Genomic DNA, 24,225 nt, shown 5'->3' on the forward strand with positions numbered 1-24,225 from the left:
AAATACACTACACACCATCAAAGGCTTTCAATAGTTTTGTCACTTAGCTATTTCAGAATCTGTTCTTATATTTCTACAGCATGTTCAGCTGTGAATGTGGCATGCGTCCAGTTGTTAATAATAGACTTTAGTATATGATTCATCATAGGAAAAAAATCAAAATAATAATGTTTAGTCACATTGGTTTGAATATATTAGTGAATAAGTGAAAGTGACCCTGTGACAAGGCATACAAACCCTGCACTAACGTGGAAGGGGTTAAGGGAGCTGCTCTTGGCTCGAGTGGCCCCACCTATCCACACCTGTAAATCATGCCAGGACTGGAGGAAGAGTTAAAAGGAGGGAACTCCACTCAGATGGGGACGACAGGCTGTTGAGATCCCAGGGAAAGTTCTGCCAGCCAACGGAGTCTCTGCCCTTGCAGAAAGGAGAACACAGCTCCCTGGGCTAAGAGGGGGAAAGAGACTGAGACCCGGTGAAATTGGGTGGGCGGGCGGGCTGGGGGGGGACAGGATATCAGATGACTAATATCCTGACTGAAACTGCCAATGCTTTTCCTTCTTTTCCTTTATGCTTTTATTTAACTTAATTTGTTGACTGTGGACTATTTTGTTTGGCTCATCTGAGACCCTGAGAGGGGAAGAAACACCCAGAAGGCCTCAGTTGGAGTGCAGGGCGCCAGCCCTGTGAGACTGATGTACCCTGGAGCCTGGTGGAGGCAACTAGCATGTCTGCTTGTGCTCCCCACATAGCTCCTTAAAGGGGGTGCTGCCAAGGACAGAGTCACGACAGAGCCTATATTTCGAATGACTGGAGACTAAATCCTTTAGTACTGAATCATGCAAAACTCACACTAACTTCAATGCTAATTTTGCCTGAGTAAACGCTATTTTCAAGTTCACCAAATTTCCCTGGTGCAATTTTGGAAACAAAACAAAATAAAATTTCTATCTGTAACCGCTTGCAATGCCATTTAGTGAAAAATATTTTCCACTGTTGTAATGTATGCAGTATTAGAAAACATGTTTTCTGTGATTTGGCTGCAGGTCCCTGTTGTCTAGTAGATTAGGCATGGGAATGGGAGGCCATGTCACTTAATTCCTCTGATCCTCCAAGTCCTATGTGTAAAATGGGCACAGTCATACTTATTTACCCCCCGGGGCTGCTGCGAGGCCTAATTAAATAACTTTTGTAAAGTGCTGCATAAACACAAACTGTTATTAAGCTCAGTCAGTAGCAGAGGTGGGAATAGAGCCTAGGCCTGGTCTACACTACAAAGTTAGGTCGACACATGCTGCATTAGGTCAAGTTAATAATGTATGTGTCTACACTACCGAGTCCCTTCCGCCGACCTAAAGGGCGTGTAAAGTTGACTTCTGGACTCCACCTCCATGAGAGGCCTAGTGCTTCAGTCGACATCCACATGTCGACATGGGATAGTGTAGACACTGTGCTATGTAATTCGAATAAATTGGCCTCTAGGAGGTGTCCCACAGTGCTCCTCTGTGACAGCACTTTCAACTCCACTGCACTTCAGTCAGGTACACAGGAAACAGCCACCCACCTGTTAAAGCCCGGGGAACTTTTGAATTTTCATTTCCTGTTTGATCGGCGTGGAGAGCTCGTCAGCTCAGCTGACCATGGAGACTCAAGGCCGCAAATGTGCTCCAGCATGGAGCACACAGGAGGTGGTGGATCTTATTGCTGTGTGGGGAGGAGAGTCTGTGCAGGTAGAGCTCTGAACCAGCATAAGAAACGCTGACATCAATGCCAAAATCACACAGGGCATGGGGGAGAAGGGCTACACCAGGGCCACCCAGCAGTTCCTCATGAAAATAAAGGAGCTTTGGCAAGCGTACCAAAAGACAATGGAGGAGAACAGGCACTCTGGTTCTGAGCCATAGACATACCGTTTCTATGAGGAGCTGCATGCGATTCTTGGCAGCGACTTCACCACTACCCCAAAATGCTCTGTGGATACCTCCCAGGAGTCCTACACAACCTCAGGCAACAATGAGGAGGACATTGTTGATGAGGAGGAGGAAAAGGAGAATGCATGGCAAGCAAGTGCATCCATTCTCCCTGACAGCCAAGAACTTTTTAAAACTCTGGAGCCCATCCCCTCACAGGACCAGTTGGCGGTGGAGTGTGATGCTGGGGAAGGCACTTCTGATGGGTACACATTTCCAATCAAACTATAGAGGTTACATGATATTATTTTTAATGTTGAATTTGAATTAAAAAATTGGGATAGCAGTTATCAGTGGCCACTGCAGCTTTGCAGAGGGTTTGCTCTGAAAAAGACTGTTTATGTGCACGGGGATGGCCTGGGAATCCCCCACGGAGATCTCTAGGAAGCTTTCATGGAGGTTGTCATAAATATAAAGGGAAGGGTAAACACCTTTAAAATCCCTCCTGGCCAGAGGAAAAACCCTTTCACCGCTAAAGGGTTAAGAAGCTAAGACAACCTCGCTGGCACCTGACCAAAATGACCAATGAGGAGACAAGATACTTTCAAAGCTGGAGGGGGGAAAAAAAGCATTCTCTCTGTCTGTGTGTTGTCTTTTGCTGGGACCAGAGCAGGAATGCAGGTCAGAACTCCTGTAAAGGGTTAATATGCAATCTAGTTAGATATGTGTTAGATTCTGTTTTGTTTAAATGGCTGATAAAATAAGTTGTGCCGAATGGAATGTATATTCCTGTTTTTTTGTCCTTTTGTAACTCAGGGTTTTGCCTAGAGGGATTCTCTATATTTTGAATCTGATTACCCTGTAAGGTATTTACCATCCTGATTTTACAGAGGTGATTCTTTTACTTTTTCTTCAATTAAAATTCTTCTTTTAAGAACCTGATTGCTTTTTCATTGTTCTTAAGATCCAAGGGTTTGGGTCTGTGTTCACCTATGCAAACTGGTGAGGATTTTTATTAAGCCTTCCCCAGGAAAGGGAGGTGTAGGGCTTGAGAGGATTTTGGGGGGAAAGACATTTCCAAGTGGGCTCTTTCCCTGTTATTTTTGTTAGACGCTTGGTGGTGTCAGCAATAAGGTCCAGGGACAAAAGGTAAAATAGTTTGTACCTTGGGGAAGTTTTAACCTAAGCTGGTGAAAATAAGCTTAGGGGGTTTTTCATGCAGGTCCCCACATCTGTACCCTAGAGTTCAGAGTGGGGAAGGAACCTTGACAGAGGTACAGGAACCTTTGCAGAAGGTTTCTGGGAAGGGCTGCCTTATTTTGTGCACCACAGTAGGACACTTTCCCGCGCCACTCCAGTATTAACTCTGCTGGCTCCATTTGCCGCCTTCCCTTTCCGCCTCTGTTACCCTGAGGAAAGTGATGTCACATATGATTACCTAGGGGAAACAGGGGAAGTTTTAAATGCTAGCCCTTAAACCGTAAGCAATTCGATAAGTAATCCGCCCCTGTTTGGTGAATTCTGGGTCACACAACCACGTTTTCCCGAGCTTGCCCTGGTTGTGGTTGGAAGGGATCAACCCGTATTGCAGCCAGCATTTAAAGAAGGGGGGGAGGCGATGGTTCCTGTTCGTCTCCCTTGCACCACAACATGGTGCCACTTTTGTAACAATAAAACTATTTGCAGGGCTTTACGCTGATGCCTGTCCTCAAGCACCATCCAGGTTGCTATGGGAAAGGGGGCTGTGTTGAGGTTGGGACCATTGATCCCACGGATGTCTTAACAAAAGCTGCAGCACAAGACCTCTCGCCCATGCCTCATGGCCTCACTCACCATGGCTGTAGCAGCAAACTGACTCTTGCAATAGCCAACAGTTCTGCTTAAATTGTTGCTTGCAGGGAAGTGCATTGAGGGGATTTCTTTTATAAAAAGATTTAACCTTGCACCAGAAACAACATATGCACTGTCAATGCTACCCTTGTGCTTTGTATTCTTTGCAGATAAAACCTTGTCCGTAGGTGCATCCTCCACACGGGGACAGAGACTTTTCCAGATTAGAAGGCAGAAAAAGAAGACTTGGGAGGACATGTTCAGTGAGTTAATGCATGCCTCCAAGAGTGCAAGACGGAGCTCAGCGCATGGAGGATTGCACTGTCTGATAGCTTCCACAGTGACCGCTAGGACAGGAGAGCATGCAGGGAACACGAGCGTGACACACAGGACAAGATGGTGTGGATTATGAGGGAGCAAACAGACATGTTAAGGCATCTGGTTGAGGTTCAAGAAAGGCAGCTGGATGCTAGAGTCCCACTGCAGCCTATGCTGAACCTGCTGCCATCATTGCCAAGTTCCATATCCTCCTCTCCCAGATGTCCTAGGATGCAGGGAGGTGGAGTTGGTCCATTATCCCTTGGACTCAACTCTAGGGGAGAGTACAAGGACCAGAAGGCACCCATTCCCACATCTTTGATTGTTATTGCAGTGTAGTTGTAAGCAAGCTGTCCTTGTTTCTCTCTCTCGTTTCCCAGCCCCTCAGTGTTATCAGTCCCTTAGCCCCAGGTTATCTTGCTTTTCTTTGCTGTCTCTCTGTGTTTATGAGCATAATAAAAATAAATGGACTGCAGAGAAAAGGCTCTTTATTCATTCAGCACACTGTGGTTAGCGGGGGTGTAGTTTACAGGGAGGTACATGCAATGAAGGGGACAGCTGGGTAAGGAACAACACATATAAGTGTCACATTACTGTGCGTCATTGATGAAACTAATTTTCAAAGCTTCATGGAGATGCAGCGTGCCTCAATGTGCTCTTCTGATTGCCCTGGTATCTGGCTGCTCAAAATCGGCTGCCAGACGATCTGCCTCAACCCCCCAAATCCTGCTGGAAACTTTCCTCTCTTTGTTTCAGATATTATGGAGCGCACAGCACGCAGCAACAACAATGGGGATATAGCTTTCACTGAGGTCTAATCTAGTAAGCAAACTATGCCAGCGGGCTTTTAAACGTCCAAAGGCACATTCCACCACCATTCTGCACTTGCTCAGCCTATGGTTTAACCGCTCCTTACTGCTATCCAGGCTGCCTGTGTACGGCTTCATGAGCCATAGGAGCAAGGAGTAGGCTGGGTCTCCCAGGATCACAATTGCCATTTCAACATCACCAACACTTATTTGCAGTCTGGAACAAAAGTTCCTGCTTGCAGCTTTCTGAACAGACTGTAGTTCCTAAAGATACGAGCGTCATGTGCCTTTCCCGACCAGCCCACGTTGATGTCGGTGAAACAGCCCCTCTGATCCACCAGCGCTTGCAACACCATTGAGAAATACCCCTTGAGGTTTATGTACTCTTTGACAAGATGGTCTGGTGCCAAGATAGGGATATGCATTCCGTCTATTGCCCCACCACAGTTCAGGAACCCCATCATGGCAAAACTATCCACTATGTCCTGCACGTTGCCCAGAGTCACTACCCTTCTTAGCAGAAGTCTATTGATTAACCCTGGAAACTTGGATTACAGCAGATCCCACACTAGATTTACCCACGCCGAATTGATGCCCCACTAACCGGTAGCAGTGTGGCGTTGCAAGCTTCCACAGAGCTATGGCCACTTGCTTCTCCACTCTCAGAGCAGCTCTCATTTTAGTATTGCTGCGCTTCAGGGCTGGGGAAAGCTCTTTTCACAGTTCCTTGAAAGTGGCCTTACGCATTCAAAAGTTCTGCAGACACTACTTGTCATCCCATAGCTGCATAACGATGCAGTCCCACCAGTCAGTGCTTGTTTTCCAGGCCCAGAAGTGACGCTCCACTGCGTCAAGGTGATGCACGCCTGTCGCCAGCATCTGCGAATTGCTCTATTCCATGTCTAACTCTCAAGGTCCTTTGGAAAATACTACTAGGTATCTGCATTTTTATGCCCTTAAATACTTTAAAAAATCTGGCCCTCTGTGCCTCCATTTCTCATCTGTAAAATGGGGATTATGATATTTTTCTACCTCCCCAGGGTATTGTGAGGATAAATATATTAAAGATTATGAGATGCACCAATGCTACAATAATGGGGGCCATAAAAGTACCTAGCTTTGTTAGATGTGTGAAAGGGATTTGTTCCCATTTTTACCATGTTCAGGCCTCCAAATTTCACAAAAAGCTAAATGTGGAGGTGGGAATACTGTGTAACATCACACAGAAAAAAACTGCGATACATTCAATGTGAAGAATGGTTCACTAGTTTCACCCAGCTCAGTACTTCTAACTTATCCCTCCTACAGAAGACTTTTGTCCCAGGGACACATTAAAAATATTTCTGAACAGCACCAGAAGCCAAGCAGTTTAAAATAATGTTGCCAGCAGAGCATACCCTGGAATCTTACTTACAATGTGTGAAATCCTGGCCCCACTGAAGCCAGTGGAAGTGTTGCCATTGAATTCAGAGGGGCCAGAAAGTCAGCCAGTGCTGGCCATCTGTCTACGTCCTTCAAATTCCACAACCTGAAGACAATGCTATCAATATGTTCCATATGTAAACACTGCCAGCAAGTATATTTACTATGCTTGTTTGCAAAGCGGTGTCACCTTCTTCCTCCATTGTGACTGGGACTCATAGCTGGTCATAGAAAATTTTACCAAAATATCACAATCATGAGAGAGAGAGCAAGAGAAAAAGGCAAAAGTAAAAATTTTATAGCACCATAGTTACAGGGCCCATTATTTTAATGTCCTTTATTTGGCAATAAAAATGTTTACAATAGCATTGTTTAATGGTTATATGACAGAAGCCTCCATGGTCCCATTGTGCTAGGCATTGTATAAAGTCATACAAAGGCCCAGCCTAAGTCCTAAAGAGCTTTTCTCTAAAACCATTAACTAACATTATATAGCAGCTTAAAACTCTTAAAATGCTATTCAGCCCTACAGCAATGCAGGAAGGCTGGTGAGGGGAGGGAAAGCCTGTGCTGCGTTTGCTTCCATTTTTTTCAAACTCTGCCAAGGCAGCAGGAGTAGTAGAACCACGAAATGTTGCTGGTTGTCCAGTTTTCGACCAGAATGTCCAATTGAAAAGGGACCCTGGCAGCTCTGGTCAGCATAGCTGCCTGGGCCATTAAAAGGCCGGATGGCCGCAGGAGGGCTAAGGCAGTCTCCGTGCCAGCTTTGCATGGCTCCGGGAAGCAGTGGCATGTCTGACTCCTGGGTGGCGGGATGGCCAGGGGGCTCCATGCTCTGCCTCTGCCCGCAGGCACCTCCCCGAGTGCCGGCTCTGCAGCTCCCATTGGCTGGGAATCTGCAGCGGGTGTGAATCTGGGGCACCATGGTCGCAGCCAATGTGAGCTGTTGAGCCGGAGCTTGCAGTGGAGCCTGTGGGCAGAGGCAGCATATGGAGTGCCCCCCCTCCTCCCCCAGCTGCCCCTCCACCTAGGAACTGGACATACTGCTGCTTCCTGGGAGCGGTCTGGACATCTTTCGTCTCCAGAAAATGTCTGGGCAGCGCTGGTGTGGCTGCTATTTAAGGGGCCAGCTGAGATCAATGCCTCCTGGAGCCCCCATAAACTACACCAGCCAGAGCCATCTGGAGCCCCCCCCCAATCTCCTCCCACACCCAAACTCCCTCCTGGAGCATGCTCTCCGCACTCCAACCCCCTGCCCCAGCCGGAGCCCACTCCTGCACCCCAAACCCCTCATCCCCAGCCCCCACCCCAGAGCCTGCATTCCCAGCCAGAAGCCCTCACGCCGCCCCCCCCCACCCGCGGCAACGCAACCCCCTACCCCAGCCTGGAGCCCATCCCACACTCCAAACCCCTCAGCCCCACACCCCAGCCCAGCACCCCCTCCTGCACCCCAAACCCCTCATTCCCAGCCCCACCGCAGAGCCCGAATCCCCAGCCGGAGCCCTCACCCCCCTCCTGCAACCCAACCTCCTGCCCCAGCTTGGCACCCCCTCCTGAACCATGAACCCTAATTCCTGGCCGCACCCCAACCCCTGCCCCCTGTCACGGAGTCACCAGGCAATGCTCTGGATCTACTCCATATGAAGCCAGTCAGGACCCCGAGGGAACATGCCTCCTCTCTCTCAGCATACTGTCGCCAGGGCAAGAAGCTTACACAGCTTCGACCTTCCTGGGTCTGACCTCGGAGCATGCAGCATCCCCTTCCACACCGTGCACTTTCTGCAGAGAGTCCGCCTTGGTGGGGCTCCTGGGGAAGCCAGAGGGCCCTGCACCGCAACTGTGCAGTCAGACATGACTTTCAGCCAGCCAGTAAAACAGAAGGTTTATTATTTGACAGGAACACAGCATAGACCAGAACTTGTTGGCTGAAAGTCACTGATTTCTGTGCTAAGTCCATCTTCCAGCCCCCCCCAAGCAGACTGCCAGCTTCCAGCAATCTGCCCTCAGACACCCCGTTGCTCCTCCTCCTTGTCTTTGTCTCGCTTCCCGGGCAAAGTGTCACCCGGTCATCACTAGGTTGCATCCCCCTTCTTGGTCTCAGGTTACGAAGGGCACCAGTCATAGCATATGTGCAGGCAGCTGGAGTGGCCTCCCCTGCCCCAGAGGTCTCAGCCAAAGTCACACACCCCTATTCCCACCACCCAGGTATTGGTGCAGCACACAGGGAAACTGAGGCACACACACTATTCATGCAAAACAGTAAAACTCTCATAGGCTCAACAGTAAGCCTCACATACAACATAACAAGGGAAAATCCCCACTGTGTCACACCCGCCCCAGCCCGCCCTCTTCTCTCACACCCCCAACCCCCTCCCATACTCCCAGCCCCATGCACCCTCCTGCTCTGCCTAGCAGCTGCCCTAGCTAGGCGGCAGCTGCTTGGGGAGGAGGGGGTCAGGTGGCGATGCTCTGAATTTGCGGCTCCCTTCCCCAGTAGTCTCTACCCGGGAGCCTCCACTTCAGCCCCCTCGGAGCTCTCTGGGGTATGTCTACACTGCAATTAAACGCCATGTTGGCCTGGCTCAGTGGACTGGGGCTGTAACATTCCTGTGTAGACATTTCGGCTCTAAGTCCCTCCCCGCCTCAGGGGTCTCAGAGCTTGGGGTTCAGCTAGCCAAAACCCAGCCCCATAACAAGCCCTAGTCAGCAGAGATGGGGCAGCCAGCTTTAATTGCTGTGTAGCCACACCCACACCCCCTCCCAGCGGGTGGAACACAGCAGCTACTAGCCTAGGTGGCTGTGCAGGCCAGTCCGTCGCTTCAGGAGATGCATGTGGGTTAGTGTCTCTGCCAGTGCATCCCAGGGCCGTGCACTGGGGCTGATCTGGCCTCTGCCACTGGGGTGGCTACTGCAACCCACCCAGTCAGCAGGGCACATCAGCAGCCACGCAAGCAGCCGGACATTGCTGTGCGCAAAGCCTGGCACTTCGCATTGGTGGGTGCCCACCGGAAAAGTAAGTAAGTGGGTCATATGGTCCAATACCACAGGCAGCACAAAGGGGGCCTGGCCCCAGGGAATGCATAGCTTCACTAGGACTGATGTGCCTGAAACTGAAGCGCTAATCCCTGGCTATGGTAATCTTCCTCCTGCCAATATACAGACCCTTTATATTTCAAACAAAGGACAACTTGGAAATGCTAGGAGAAAGTTTATTTTTAAGGGCACTGCCCCAATGTTTTATTAGTGACACACACGCATATACAAATAACACACTGTAACAGTGTACAATCCTTTGCATGACTATTGGTGCATACAAGACAATATTTATTGATTCTCTGTGTAATGTGGAACACTGGGCACCGAACGAAGGACAGGTGGTCACACTGTGTGTGACATTCTAACATATTCCCTCTCAACCTGCTTTGGGACCAATCTGGGACCCAGTACAGGTGAAAAAACTTGAAACGAAGAACACTGGAAAATCTATTGGTTAGCAGGATGGTAAAATAAGGAGGGGTCAGTTTCTGCAGCATGACTCACATTTTATGCAACCTGACCTTCTTAACATTAAAGAGCTATAATGAATTCATAAAACAACATCAATGCAATATTAAGGTTATATATTTAAATATAAGTGTCAGGAAATGTTAACATTAAGACTCCCATAACATTAATTTGTCCACATTGCATGTATTGTCTATTAAAGCATACATTTAAACAATTTAACTAATCATTACACATGGAACAGCATAACTTTCCCCCCTTGCTATACAGTTCATTATCAGTAGGGAAGGCATCAGTCAGTGGCTGCAGCACTGCTGGATCCCCTACCAGGACAGTTGGGTGAAGGTAAGAAAAATTAAGCTTCTGCAATAGTCTCTTTAGTCTCGCTCATTGCAAGTGAGTGGGACTCTTTTGCAGGGCAATTAATTTTACAATAGTGTTTAAAATCTCTCCCTGGTGAGGTGAAGGGTATTTGAATCACACATTCCATCTCCCACATCCAAATTTTCGCAGCTCCTGGCCTTCTCCGGCTTGGGTCATGCAGTGAAAATGAGTGAGCGAGCGAGAGTGAGGGAGTACGAGAGACAGAGGGATGGAGTGAGCGGGGGCGGGGCCTTGGGGCAAGGGTGTTCTGTTTTTTGCATTTAGAATGTTGGCAGCCCTAATCACAACAGGGCCTTTGACTAAGGCCACATTCCTGCTATTGCCCGTGTTCAGGCAGAGGGCTAGGCAACTGAGGTTTCATGTGGGTGCAGCAGTCTACCCACACTCTATCAACTGCAGGATCAGGGCCTAATTCTGTAAACGCTTTTACTTGTTTTCATTCAAACCCCAGAGAAATAATAAAACCTCTGACACCCTTTTCACCCCCACTGCAAGCCACAGCCCCATTATGAGGCTTTCATAGAATATCAGGGTTGGAAGGGACCTCAGGAGGTCATCTAGTCCAACCCCCTGCTCAAAGCAGGACCAGAGATGATGTTCCTTCATCTCCCATGCAGCCCAGGATTTAAATTTTGTCTCTCAATGTATTTGGTTCAACCTTTCACCACCACATCCACCTTCCCATGTGGAAACATCTCAAAATGGCTAAAGCCCTAGACATTTTCTTTAAAACACACAGAAGCCATGACTCCTATGACAAAAATGCAGCTTTGGTTTTGCCTATCAGTAGAGTCCCCAGCTCTGTTCTATTCTCTATGGCAGTGCTTCTCAAGCTATCTGATGTGGGGGACCGGCAATTTTTTTCCCAAAGTGCGCGCAGACCAGCAGCCGATGGCTCGCGGACCGCCACCGGTCCGCGGACCAACGCTTTGAGTAGTACTGCTCTGTAGGGTCTTATACCCCTAACTCCTGTCTCTGCCAGCACGTGCCCCAGAACACAACGTTTATCTAATGCTAAGGAGGTAGATTCTTCTGTTACAATACTGGCACACATCACCAGTTAGTTGTCACCATCCAGACTCTTCCATAAGCTAAGTCACTTTGAAACAGTAGCACCCTTTACTCTAAAACAAACTGACAACAGTAATTACACTGCAGCCGAAAAATTCTTCTCCATTAGCAGGCATGGCTGCAAGTGTCAGGTTTTAATAATCTAACAGCAAGCTGGCTGAAAGATAAATTGTCTAATCAACTTCCTGACTTGTAACTTTTGAACTGCTAATCCCCCATGTAACCCAGTTCCAAGGCTTCTCAGACTAAATGATAAAGTAATGTAATGCCAATCTGCTCTTATTAAAATATTGATGAAATCTTTGAGAAATAACTCAAACGTTGCCTTGTTACATCAGTATATTTGTGGTTAAGTTTGGTTGCTGATCCCAAGAAAGTGACCCCACCATTCCAAATGACATTGGGTCTACAGCAGCAAATCCTTCCTCATGTCAGTGAGACTCTTCCCAATGGACTACTGACAACTACGTGAGGCGGTGTAGAAGAATTAGACCCTTTAGGTCTAGAACTGGTCTACAGGCATTATTATTAGAAATGTGCAGAGAAAGGTAATTCCATTTCACAGAGGATTTTGCTATTTCAAAATCTGGTTTAATTTCGATTAGGATCCTGGAAGTCCTGTGGTCCCTGGGTCCAGGACAGTATTCATGGCTGGCTGCTCCAGAGACATGGACCCTGGAAGCCCAAGTTGTCAATGAACCATGTGGGCAAGCTGGCAGGACACCTGGCAGACAGGGTTCTCTCGGAATTTCAGCAAAATCAGAACATCTTTGGGACATGTTTTAGATTTGCAGAATCAGCAAATACTGATGAAATTTGTTTCAGTGGAATTTTTATAACTAGCTCTAACAATTACTTTACAAAATTGTGAAATCAAATCTTTTCTGTCATATATGCTGGTTTGTACCATTTATTTGGATGGCTTGCAGGAATTAGCTTAGACTAATGGAAGGGGGACTCAAGAGAACACCCAGTTGAAGGTTATCTTTTACATACATGATTGAATTTAGGATTGTTTTCCTGTTACATTTTTGAGTGCCTGTAAAAGATTTCAGACCAAAGCCATGTCTATCCTTACAAGCTTACAGCAGCACAGCTGTACCAATCCAGCTGCACCATTGTAAGATCACTCATGCAGCCACATTATGCCGATTGGAGAGAGCTCTCCTGTTGACATAGTAAAACCAGCTCAACGAGCGCTTATGCCAGCAAAACTTATCGCTTGGGGCTGTGTGTGTGTGTGTTTTTTCACACTCCTGAGCGACAAAAGTTTTGTCGACTGGAGACTCACCAGTGCAGTGCCTCCCGCTGGTCGTCCTGGGAATTAGCTCTCCAGCCTCTGGAGCGCCCTCTGCAGGCTGGTGTCCCGCTTGCCTCAGGTCCCCATGTCCCTCCCAGACCCCGGTGCCCCTTCCCTTGGGGTTCTGCCCTCTGCAGTCCCCCCGCAGTCTCTGGGTCTCCCCACCCCAGGGAATCCCCACCCTCTATCCCCATCTTGCCTCAGTGGCTACTGCCAGTCCTCATCTAGCCCCCGCACACTGGGGCAGACTGCAGTCTGTACCACTCATCATCAGCAAGGAGGGTTTGGACCTGCGGCCTTTACCTAACCTTGGGCTGCCCCTCTGCAACCCCAGTACCTGCTTTAGGCCTTCAGCAAGGCCTGCAGGCTGGGGATTTTCCAGCCTGGAGCTCCCCAGCTCCTCTGGCTTTTCCCCAGCCCTGCTTCACTCTAGGTACCCTGGTGAGCTCCCAAGCAGCCAGGCCCGTTTCTCTCCACAGCTAGAGAGAGACTGCCTGAGCTCCTCACTCACAGCCTTTTATAGGGCCAGCTGTGGCTGCCTTTCCCCTCAGTCTAGCCTTTGGCTCCCCCAGAACAGCCCTTTTCCTGGGCTGTTTTAACCCCTTCAGGGCCGGAGCGGGTGACCACCCCGCTACACCGACATAAGTGCTAGTGTAGACATGGCCTGACAGCCCTGATGACCAAAGTCTTCTGTTGATCCACAGAATAGATGCAGTCTATGTACAAAAAAGAAACTGCTTCAGTGCACCTATCCTGGTGGGATTACAGCAAACGGCAAGTAGTTTGTTCACTTTACATTAGAGCTGACCCGAGGAGGACAATTCCATTGCACAAGCATTTTCTGAGGTTTTGAAATTTGTTTTAGTTCCACATTGGAATGAAACCAAAACCTCTCATATTTCGTCACAAAGTGGAATTGTGTTGAAATGTTGGTTTTCAGACAAAATCTGGGGGTTTTTTTATTGGAGAAGTGTATGTAGCCTGAACGTTAGGGCACTGCCCCTGGGAGGCATAGCTTCAAGTCCCTGGTCTGCCTGATTTAGAGTAGAATTTTTCATCCAAAGTCATTCTGAAGAAGGCAGAGTACAGACTTGAACTTGGGTTTTCCACATCCAAACCCCAGTGCTCCAACCATTTGGTACTCTCTCTCTTTCTCCCCTCTCCCTCTCCCTCTCTTGTTTCCACATTGAGAAAAAACATATTTTGTTTAAAATGTTCTGACCAGCTGTACTTAACAGCCCTATTTGGCAATTATGAGGGTGGTTATTATAGTGTACAGGCTTGCCCGCTAGGCACTGAACTGAAATTATCAACTCATTTCTCATAAGCCACCATACGAGGATAGCAGAGGATAATGACATAAGCCTAACTTTTCAAAAATAGCCTCAGTTTTTGGGCATCTAACTTTAGACACCCAGAGATGTTTACATATGTAATACTTCTGCAGGATCATTTACCTTGCTTCTTGAGCCATGCGCTGAGAATTGTGCATTGCATGTGCATCAGAGAAACCATGATGCAATTCTTCATGTACTCTTCTGAAAATGTGTCCTGTATTTAAGTAAACTGGGCTACTGGGATTGAGGGGCATGGAGTGAATTGGTGGATCAGGGAACACTGTAACTTTAGTCACATTTTTAGAGCATTAAATACTTTTTCAGAATGTGCCAAAAATACATTACTTGAATAAATTGAGGAACAAAGAGAATGGTATAATTGCTGAAAGAGTCAGAAGAGCAAAAAATAAAAGATGTTCTCATGAAGACAGACAAGAAGCCTGAAGTGTGAAGATGTGCAGTTGTCAGAATACAAGCTCCCACACACTACTTAGTCCTGGCATATCTCAGAGCAAGAAACAGAACTTCCATGCATACCTAGGCAACAGTCTATGAACTATGGGCTAGATCCTCAGCTGGTGTAAATCATCATAGCACCATTGACTCAATGTTGCTACAATGAATTATATCCGTTGAGGATCTGGCCTTTATTCGTACTCACACAGCTAGGAGTCAATTCATTGTCAAATGCTTTCAACATTACATTCCCTTTTTTTTTTTTTTTATAGATAATAGCAGTCCCTTCTATGACGGAACTGAAAATATACTGAAGGAACAGTCATTCACCTATCATACTAATTCACCATCTAGTTATCTGCATCAGCCACTGAAATCATACAACTGCACACTATGATTTCATCTGATGTTAAAAGCTAAGTATGCTTGATCCAGATCAGTACTTGGATAGGAGGCTTCCAAGGTGGTGGTGATGACTCATGAATGGCATCCTTTTCTCTAAAAAAGAAAAGGAGTACTTGTGGCACCTTAGAGACTAACAAATTTATTTGAGCATAAACTTTCGTGAGCTACAGCTCACTTCACGAAAGCTTATGCTCAAATACATTTTGTTAGTTTCTAAGGTGCCACAAGTACTCCTTTTCTTTTTGCAAATACAGACTAACATGGCTGCTACTCTGAAACCTATCCTTTTCTCTGAATCAGTACCAAACAAATGCTTTAGTACACTATTAGGGGAAAATGTATTGTCTTTTGGATACGGATGACTAGGTGGTCTTTAAAAATCCAGCAACACTCTTTGAAAGAAGATTGTTCACCAAGCAATCTAATCCAATTCTAACCTGGGAATTTACATCATATATGCAGCAATACACACACAATTTCATCTGAAAAAGTTATTCTTTCTTTCCTCCTTCAAAAAAAATGTTACTGGTACAAGATGGGTGCTTTGCTCCATCTCACAGGTCATTGCCTTTCAGTGACAGGTAAGTGATCCCTGTACAATAGTTTGCAAAGCATGTGGGGAACATTCTGGCTTCCAAAGTTCATTATTCAGTATAACCAGGTCCCTCTGTGTTTACAATTCCATGTCCCATCTCAGTCAGGCTACACTTAGGTGTATGCTGTTGAGACAGTACTGGCTGCTCTAGTGGGTAGCCTCTTCCTGTCTGTAGCCAGGAGAAGAGCACCCATACCTGTCCTGTTGGAGCTCTTGATACAGGCTACTTTGGTCCTAATTCCAAGAAGCTTCAAGATGGAAGGGTGATACAGAAATATCCTAGGTGCTAGGGTAGTTCCTTTCAAACCAGCCCCAGAGGGTCATTATGGACCTTTGTTTCTCCATCTCCAAAGTGCTCTGCTAAGGATTCCCACAAGGTTTAATCCTCTCCCTCATGTGATTCAATATCTGGTGGAGAGAGCTGGTGAGACAATACAGGCTAAAGTGTCAGTATTATACAGCTGATGCCCAGCTCTACATCTTATTTACATCAAACCTAAACAGCACCATCTTTCTCTTTGCTTAGCCAAAATCAGCACCTCGGTGAATAGCAGCCAGCTAAACCCAAACCCAGACAACCATGAGGAGATGCTAGTAGAAAAAGGTAAGTGCTTCAAAGACTATGCCCCTGCTCCAATATCCCCCTCTATCAATGACATCTGCCCTCAGATTGCCAAGTCAGTTCACCACCTTGGGTTCCTTTTGGACTCCTTGGTGTCACTGGGTGCCCAAGTAACCATGACAGCAAAGGCTGCCCAGATCCATCTTGTTACAAATGGTATTTGACCACAGAACAACGTGTGACATGTCATCTGGCCATTGAGTTCTGTAGACCTTTATTACCATGAGACGCCATTCAAAACGTGCAACAGATAAAGCATGGATTAAAATAATTACCCACACATTTAAAATACTTCTTTTTCATCAATGGAGAGCTATTTAAAATGGGGTATTTGTCATCAATATATCTATATACTGATGGCACAATCTCAACTACACCATTTTACAGTGTTTTATTTGTGTCATTGCCTATATATAAATAGCCACATAGGAGATAAAAACACATATTTTTACTAGATACCCGGTATGAGTTTAAAAACCAAGTACCAGAGCTAGAACAAGGCCAGCAAAGAAGCAGCACAACCAGGGAAGTATTTACAACCAAGCTGATGTCTTGGTTTTTTGCTGACTTCTCTTGAATTATTCTGCAGATATTTCAGAATTTGTGTATCATTTTTATACAGCTTATTCTTTCATTCTGCTCTGATCTGATTTAATGATCCTGGGAGTACTGAGTGCCCTCAAATCTCATGTAAATTGTGGTTGCTCAGCACCTGCCAGGAACAGTTCCCTGGTGACAGAAAAGTTCTCCCTTGGCTGTGACAACATGGTTTGTGGGGCCAACATAAACTTTATCTGGTGAACATAAATTTCTGCAAAGTTGAGTGACCTGAGGCTCATTGTTGCTGGAAAAACAGGCTACTTATTCTCTTCAGGACTGCTGACAATCTCTTTTGTCCAGGATTTCTTTCTGTTGTTGTTTCCAGTACATAACTGTGATGATGTTTGCTATTTATTGTGAGATAAGGGTGGTGGGAAATAACCAGCCACTGTTGAATGAATGTCACCCGATCACATAGTCTGGTATCCTATAAATGACACTTACATAGAATGCTACTGATCATCTGCATGAAAACTCCTTGGGGCAGTAACTATAGTTTCCTCTGTGTTTTGTGCAAAGCTAAATATATTAAATGCTACTTAACTGCTATTGCTAGTACTAATTCATTGATTCATAGGCCAGAAGGGACCACTGTGATCATCTAGTCTGACCTCCTCTATGAACACAGGCCATAGAACTCACCCAAAATAATTCCTAGAGCAGATCTTTTAGAAAAAACACCCAATCTTGATTTTAAAAATGATTGGTGATGGAGAATCATCATGAATAATTTTATTTTTATTCTCCTACTGAGGACCTGGGCCCTGTTTTTCTAAGGGATCATCAAGAGATAGAGGCCCTAAAGCCCCGCTAGAAAACATTAGTGAGACCTCATTACTCAGAAATGTCCTTGTGAAGTCCTGCTGGCCTGCCAAAGCATCACAGTGTTTCCATGTTAGAGCAGTCTGGAAAAGATAGTGATGGGTGATTGTAGAATCATTTTGAGCTGTTTAGTCATCCCATGCTACTTCTCAGTTGGTTTTCAGTCACACCGAGGCAATCAAGTGGTCTGCATAGGAGTCCTTTTTGGTCCACTGAAATCCTTTCAAACTGCTAGCTGATGACATAATGATGAGGTATGCAATATCAAAACATTAACCTCCAGATTAGTGCCAGCAATCCCACCTAATACTGTTTCCTTGGTGTGCAGAACCTACCACAGCAGGAGGAAGCAAAATATCAGGAAAAAATATGAGGAAATAAAATAAAATGAGACTACTGCTTTGTCAGGAAAAAGGGAAGTAATTTTACTTTCAAGATTTTTTTCCTTACTAATCACTCCCACACCTAATCTAGCCAAAATCGAGTGATTGTGCTTTACACACACACACACACACACACACACACACAGCTCCATCCAGACCCACTGTATTTAAAGTCACTCCCTAACCCCGTCTGTATCAGATTTTCATTCTGAACTTTTCTCAGCTGAGATGATGTACAATAGAGTTGTGTGTGGGCTGACACTTGATGGTACAGGTGATATCACCAGCTATAATTTTTAAAAATCCATGTTGGTAAGTTTGTAATTTTTTTTGGTGGGGGGAAGGGGTTGTGTGAGTGTGTGTGTATGTATACATGCATGCAGGCCCAAGGTTATTTTTCTACTTGATGTTGGGCAGGTTTTTGTCTTTGATCAAAGAGAGAAATCAAAGTGGTTGTTGCAAGAGCTGGAAAATCCTAGACAAAATATTTTACAATAGAACTAGCTTCTTAGTGGATGGGAAGGCTTTGCAGACTTCTTGCTCTGTTCACTTCCTTCCTAGCTTGCTTGGGCAGAGCTCCAGAATCAGCACATATAAGATGCACCAGTAGTAAGTAGGTGTCAAATTAGTGTGAGGTATGTGACCTTTTCTGAACCCATTAAACACCTCTCTAGGTATTAGTCAAAGAATAACCAGCATTTTTGTAAGTGGTATTTAGCCTGGGATCATTTGTTAGGTGCTCTGGACCAAATCTCTGTTCCTACTGATTTCAGATAATAGTTGAAGATGCAGTAAAGATCATCATTTGCAGTGTCCACTGAGGATCCTGTTAACTGAATGTGTCCTTTTTTTCCTCCTTCATAAATGTAAATTATCATTCCCTTCTCCATTTAAAACACATTTTGACTGTGCTAATGTTCCCAGGTAAAAAGCAAGGTCCTGGTTTTTTTTCTTGTTTGGATTAGCAGGGTGCGAAATTTACTATGGTTATGGAAATGTTTTGCATGAATAAAGACTACTGGAAAAATGATGGTTAGATATAATGTTATAAAAATATACTCTTGCTTTCATTGTACTCCCTGTGACCCCCGACGCTCTGAGTTGATGCAGTAGCGTAGACCTATACAGCCATGTGAAATCCTATTTAAAATCAGTGGGATTCTGCAAGTGTGCAAGCGTCCGTGCAAATGCATCTTCCTGAAGGACTGGGGTCTGTGCAAATACAATCAAAGTGCAGTTAGATGTAGGGTGGGATTCACAAAGGTATTTAGGCACCTAACTCCCATGGATGTCAATTGGAGTTAAATGCCTAGTACCTTTGTGAATCCCACCCTACGTCTAGCAGGACTTTGATTTTACTTTGTGAGTCCCACCCACAGTAGCTATATCTGATATGCCTTGTATAAAGAAATGATTTTTAAAAACAATGCGCAAAGCCTATTATGGAACATCTGCTGCCTCTTCAGTATCGTCCTAAATCAGCAAGATTCTTAATTGTCTACCTAATTTTAAGCATGTGAATAGTCCCACTGATGTTCCTGGAACTGCTCAGATGCTTAAATACCTTGCTGAACTGGGACCTAGAGCAGGAGCAGTAGTGAATGCTAAAGTGAATGTTGCTTTGGGGGTGGGGGTTTCTGTTCTAGTCCCTTGTTCAGACACTCAGAACTTTATTTTCATCTTTCACGATGAAATTGTCCACGTTTGGTTTCTGCACCAAACATTACTTTGCTGTAAGGTTGAGCAAAAATGGTTCAATGGTGTTTATATATAAGAAGAGTTAAAACTATATAATTTTCCAATAAAGAAAATGCTTACAACCTTTTATGAAGAGTTCAACAGCTTGGAAAATGGAACAATTCTGCATTGGTTGCAAAGCTAGTAAAAAGGATGCTCTGAACAAAGAGGTGGTCAGATAGTATTCAGCAAGTATATTATTACATGAATACTGTGTGCATTTGTGAGCTATATTCAGTATTTTTTTTTGCTATTCAGCCAACCGTTAATTTGACTGAAATAGAAATCTTATTACCAGTATGCTACAAAAAAATGAAGTACACATCTGTTTTAAACTGCAGGGATCTTGGACGGGGGTATGGGCTGGGGGGAGGGGTAGAATGCCAGCAGAGATATTTTTCACTCTGGCTAATAGGTTTATTCCTTGGTCTGATAGACAACAGGTAAAGTTTACAAGCTCTGGTCATTATTTAGCAAATCATAATAGTAACTTCAGAGAAACATAGAAAAAAAGAAGGAAAAGTACATCCTGTACTGGGATAACTATTAAATATTTAGAGGCATGGAACAGGTACCATTGCTTAGGGGCTGTGTATGAGAATCCTTTTGATGCCTCCATACATATTTAAATAACTCTTCATTGAGTTTATTTGTGCACAGTGAAATAGGAAATCCATGAGCTAAATATTGCTGGGTTTCCTCCACATTCCTCGGGACATGGGTCTGTCAGGGGCTCAGCTGCACAACTCCACAGATCTCAGAGTACCTTCTGGAAGCAAAGGACAGCCATGGAGAGGCACTGCCATCAGGCACCCTGAGTTCACCCTGAGGCACCTTGAGGGACCTTGACCATTCCCTGTGGAGTTGGGTACCCAGCAGAGTGGGAAGACCCACACAAATTAATGCAGACTTCTGCTGTAACTGGTGAGGTTTTACCTTGTACATTCAAATAAGGACCATGCTGCTGAGAGTAGCCACTCTCCACTCACCCCCCCCGCATTTCAGTCTAAGCTATGATTCCAGGTCACTGTGGAGCTCATTAATAATAACGTATGCCAGAGTTAAGGGGAAAACCCTGGGTAGCAGGCACTTCCTTTTATGTGTCTTTCCTGGCCCTGATCCATGCATTTTGGCTCCTCTACACATGCAGATACAAAGGGTAGGATGGGGCACTAAATCAAGTTTTCAGAAGTTTATAAATCAATGGTACATATTTACTCTGAGGTGAGACTATTAGGTTTAGGTCCAAGAGCATTCAAAAAGTAAAGAAAGTTAATCTGGGTCATTTTTTATATTATAGAGATGCAATGCACGGGCTATATCATCTATTATTCCACAAACATAGATTAGTTTCTTTGATAAAAATGGGAGCCTCTTTAGTCCAGAATTCAGTCTACTGGTAGTTTACTTTTTTTAGGCCAAGTTATTGATTAGGAATTAGGGCAAGTGAGTAGAAACTTGTTTTCATTTTAATTTGGTTACTGGGATTAACATCGGGGTGTTGCTCAACTGCTCATTATAAACTAGTGTAACAGACAGTAACCCTGGCCAAATAATGCAAGAAAATATTAATTAAATAGTTCTTTGACAAATAAAGGCCACATTCAAGCAACATATTATTCATCCAATAATATTTGATTAGTTCTGATAGCTGTTATCCGCTCTGAAGGTTGCTATGATTTTCTAAGACTTCCACTTATGAAATCATTTCTAATACTATAAAGCATGTAGAACAATTGCCAAGGTCACTCTAGATAACATTACTACTTTTGTGTTCAAAGAGATAGCCCTTCAATGCTGAGAAATAGAATATCCAGGAACTCCAAGCTTGCCCTTATGCAATCTCCTTCACGTAACACAACAAAGAACAATTGTGTGAAGCTCAATGACCTCAGATGCTTGAAAACTCTCAAGCTATTTCTGAACATGAAGTGTACAAAGCTAACTGTGAGATCAGGATGAGGAAACCTTGACCAGGCAGAGCCCACAGTAGATGTGAATTATTTTTCTATGAGGAAGCTTCAGAAGAAAACAAAGTGTAAATGCAGCCACTCTCAATTCAGAACGACACAAAACAGCTTTTGTGTGAGGTCTGGGAGTGGTTTCATGCCTCCACATTTGACACAGAAATAAAATTTAACATACAACTGTTTTTGAAAATATTTGATATAAGCCAAAGGGGCTTTTATAGGCCAAGCTTAGCTGTGCTGTGAACTAATAAAGGGAGCTGTCCTACTAACCATTATTGTAATAAAAACAGATGATCTTGACTTTCTGAATTGGTAATTTTCTGAGGAATAATAGTGACCCATTAATTTCTGTTTGCAGGTTATCCGCCTATGCATGTGACCTCCTGTTATGTAAAACTTCATATACTTACTTTTCTATGGTATGGGGGCAGTGGTGGCTCCAACCCATTTCCCATGGGATAGGTGGTAATATATATATATAAGTGTGTGTGTGTGTGTGTGTGTGTGTAAATATATACAGCTATTGTAGACTGAGAATGTTTACAGTAGAATTTATGGTCCAGGCCAAACAGATTGTCTGGGCTGATTGCACCTTCCATTCTATGTCTTTCTGTAACCAATATTTTTAAAAAAGCTAGTGTGAGTCACAGTTGTGACAATAAACTTGTAAATTAGGAAGAGTCAACACCTGCACTCAAGTGTGTGTCATCACTGATCACTGGTGAATGGCAACAACCCCTTCACCTCCCACAGAAGAGCTCACCCCTTTGAGCTTCAGCTCTGGGAGTTTAGGCCATGAAGGGATAGTCTCAATAGAAGCAGTCAGAAAACAGGTGTCATCACCGAATTTGAGCTAGAGAGGGGAGATAGTAAGAGACTTTCATACCACGGAGGGAAAGCATCACAGAGAAGGAAAGGAAGCAGATGCTTGGGAACTTCAAACTGGAGAGGAATAACCTTGGAGGTGTCCTTGGAGCCTTGTTAGTATGGAGGTGACAAGGAGAGTGTGCAGGGCATGGATGGCTGCAGATAAAGTAGGAGCAGATCGGAGAGTTATATGTAATTAAAACAGGCAAATATTAAATTACTGAGCTACAAGTCCTTGCCAGGGTTTTGCTGATTACATAACCCGGTGATGTTGTGTTTTATGACATCACCAAGACCTTGGGATGGAATGAAAGCCCTTGAAATCAGAGTTGCTTGTAATGTATTTTATTTACAAAACGGCTTTAGAACTACTCAGAACATAGATCCTCTGGCCTGGCTGTCGTTGATTTGATAGTTAATTCCTATCATACTCATGATAAAAACTGGCCTGATTACTTTCTTTAGTTTTATGAGTAAAATTTATTTTCTATTTGCAGTTAAATGTTTCAGGTTGTGAATATCAGGGAGGTGATTGACATGCTTCTCAGCCAGTTAAAGACATTCAGCCTTGTGTCTTGTAAATGTCACTCAGGATATGCAATAATCATCCTCCATTGTTGTTGCCATGGTATGAGGAGCAGTCTCTGTGAATTGTTGTAGCTAAACTAAGGAACGAGAAATATATTTCAGTGCCTAAAAAAATGGAACTACCAGTTCAGAATGATGTTAAAATCTGTGAGTTGCTCTGTGACATCAGATACGTGATGGGGAAGTTGAAGTTTACATAAATACATACAGGCAACTTGGGTGTGAATATAGTGTACTCCAGGGCTGCTACATGCAGTCTATAATTCTCCAGTGGGGCCTTGTTATGGTCAGTCTTGACGTTAATATGGAGCTGTGGCCAATAAATGCTAAATATTCCACTGTGTACTGCTCCATTATGATCTCTAAAGGAAACAAAGGGGACTTTACTAGCTGTTTTTTTAAGTGTCTTTTTTCATAATTTCAGCATTGTTTGAAATGCCTTCTGAGAAGCACAAAATAAATATATCTTCTCTCGCCACCAGTTTTGCCCTTTATTTCGCAGATGTTGATTTCCCCCACCCTATGTTACAAACTGAACTAACTCAGAAATTATTCTTTAGGTTTAAACCAGCATCAACATAGCTTAGGAGTAGTGTCACAGATATGGCAATTTCCTGCAATATCTTTGGCAGATCTTACTGAATTAAATTTAAGTAGCTTTGGAGTCCATTGTGTCATAAATGCAAAAATTATGTATTATTGTGGGATTGTATGTTAACTTCTCTAAGAACATAAAAATGGCCATCCTGGGTCAGACCAAAGGTCCGTCTAGCCCAGTATCCTGTCTTCAGACAGTGGCCAGTGCCAGGTGGATCAGAGGGAATGAATAGAATGGGTAATCATCAAATGATCCATCCTCTGTCGCCCATTCCCAGCTCTGGCAAACAGAGGCTAGGGACACCATCCCTGCCCATCCTGGTAATAACCATAGATGGACCTATCCCCCATGAACTTATCAAGTTCCTCTTCTAACCCTGTTATAGTTTTGTCCTTCACAATATCCTCTGGCAAGGAGTTCCACAGGTTGACTGTGCACCGGGTGAAGAAATATCTCTGTTTGTTTTAAACCTGCTGCCTATTAATTTCATTTGGTGACCCCTAGTTCTTGTGTTATGAGAAGGAGTAAATAACACTTCCTTATTTACTTTCTCCACACCTGTCATGATTTTATAGACCTCAATCATATCCCCACTTAGTCGTCTCTTTTCCAAGCTGAAAGTCCCAGTCTTATTAATCTCTCCTCATATGGAAGCTGTTCCATACCCCTAATAATTTTTGTTGCTCTTTTCTGAACC

At 44.6% G+C, this 24,225-nt stretch overlaps 1 long non-coding RNA gene across 1 annotated transcript; it reads left to right on the top strand.

The window, feature by feature from the left end:
- Window positions 1-3,136: 3,136 nt before the first annotated feature.
- Window positions 3,137-8,590, top strand: LOC122465966. The gene is made up of 2 exons (XR_006291124.1): window positions 3,137-3,184; window positions 8,495-8,590. It is a non-coding gene; the product is annotated as an uncharacterized LOC122465966 (long non-coding RNA).
- The last annotated feature ends 15,635 nt before the right edge of the window (window positions 8,591-24,225 follow it).

The sequence above is a fragment of the Chelonia mydas genome, chromosome 5 (genome assembly GCF_015237465.2).
Source record: "Chelonia mydas isolate rCheMyd1 chromosome 5, rCheMyd1.pri.v2, whole genome shotgun sequence".
Taxonomy (NCBI): Eukaryota; Metazoa; Chordata; order Testudines; family Cheloniidae; genus Chelonia; species Chelonia mydas.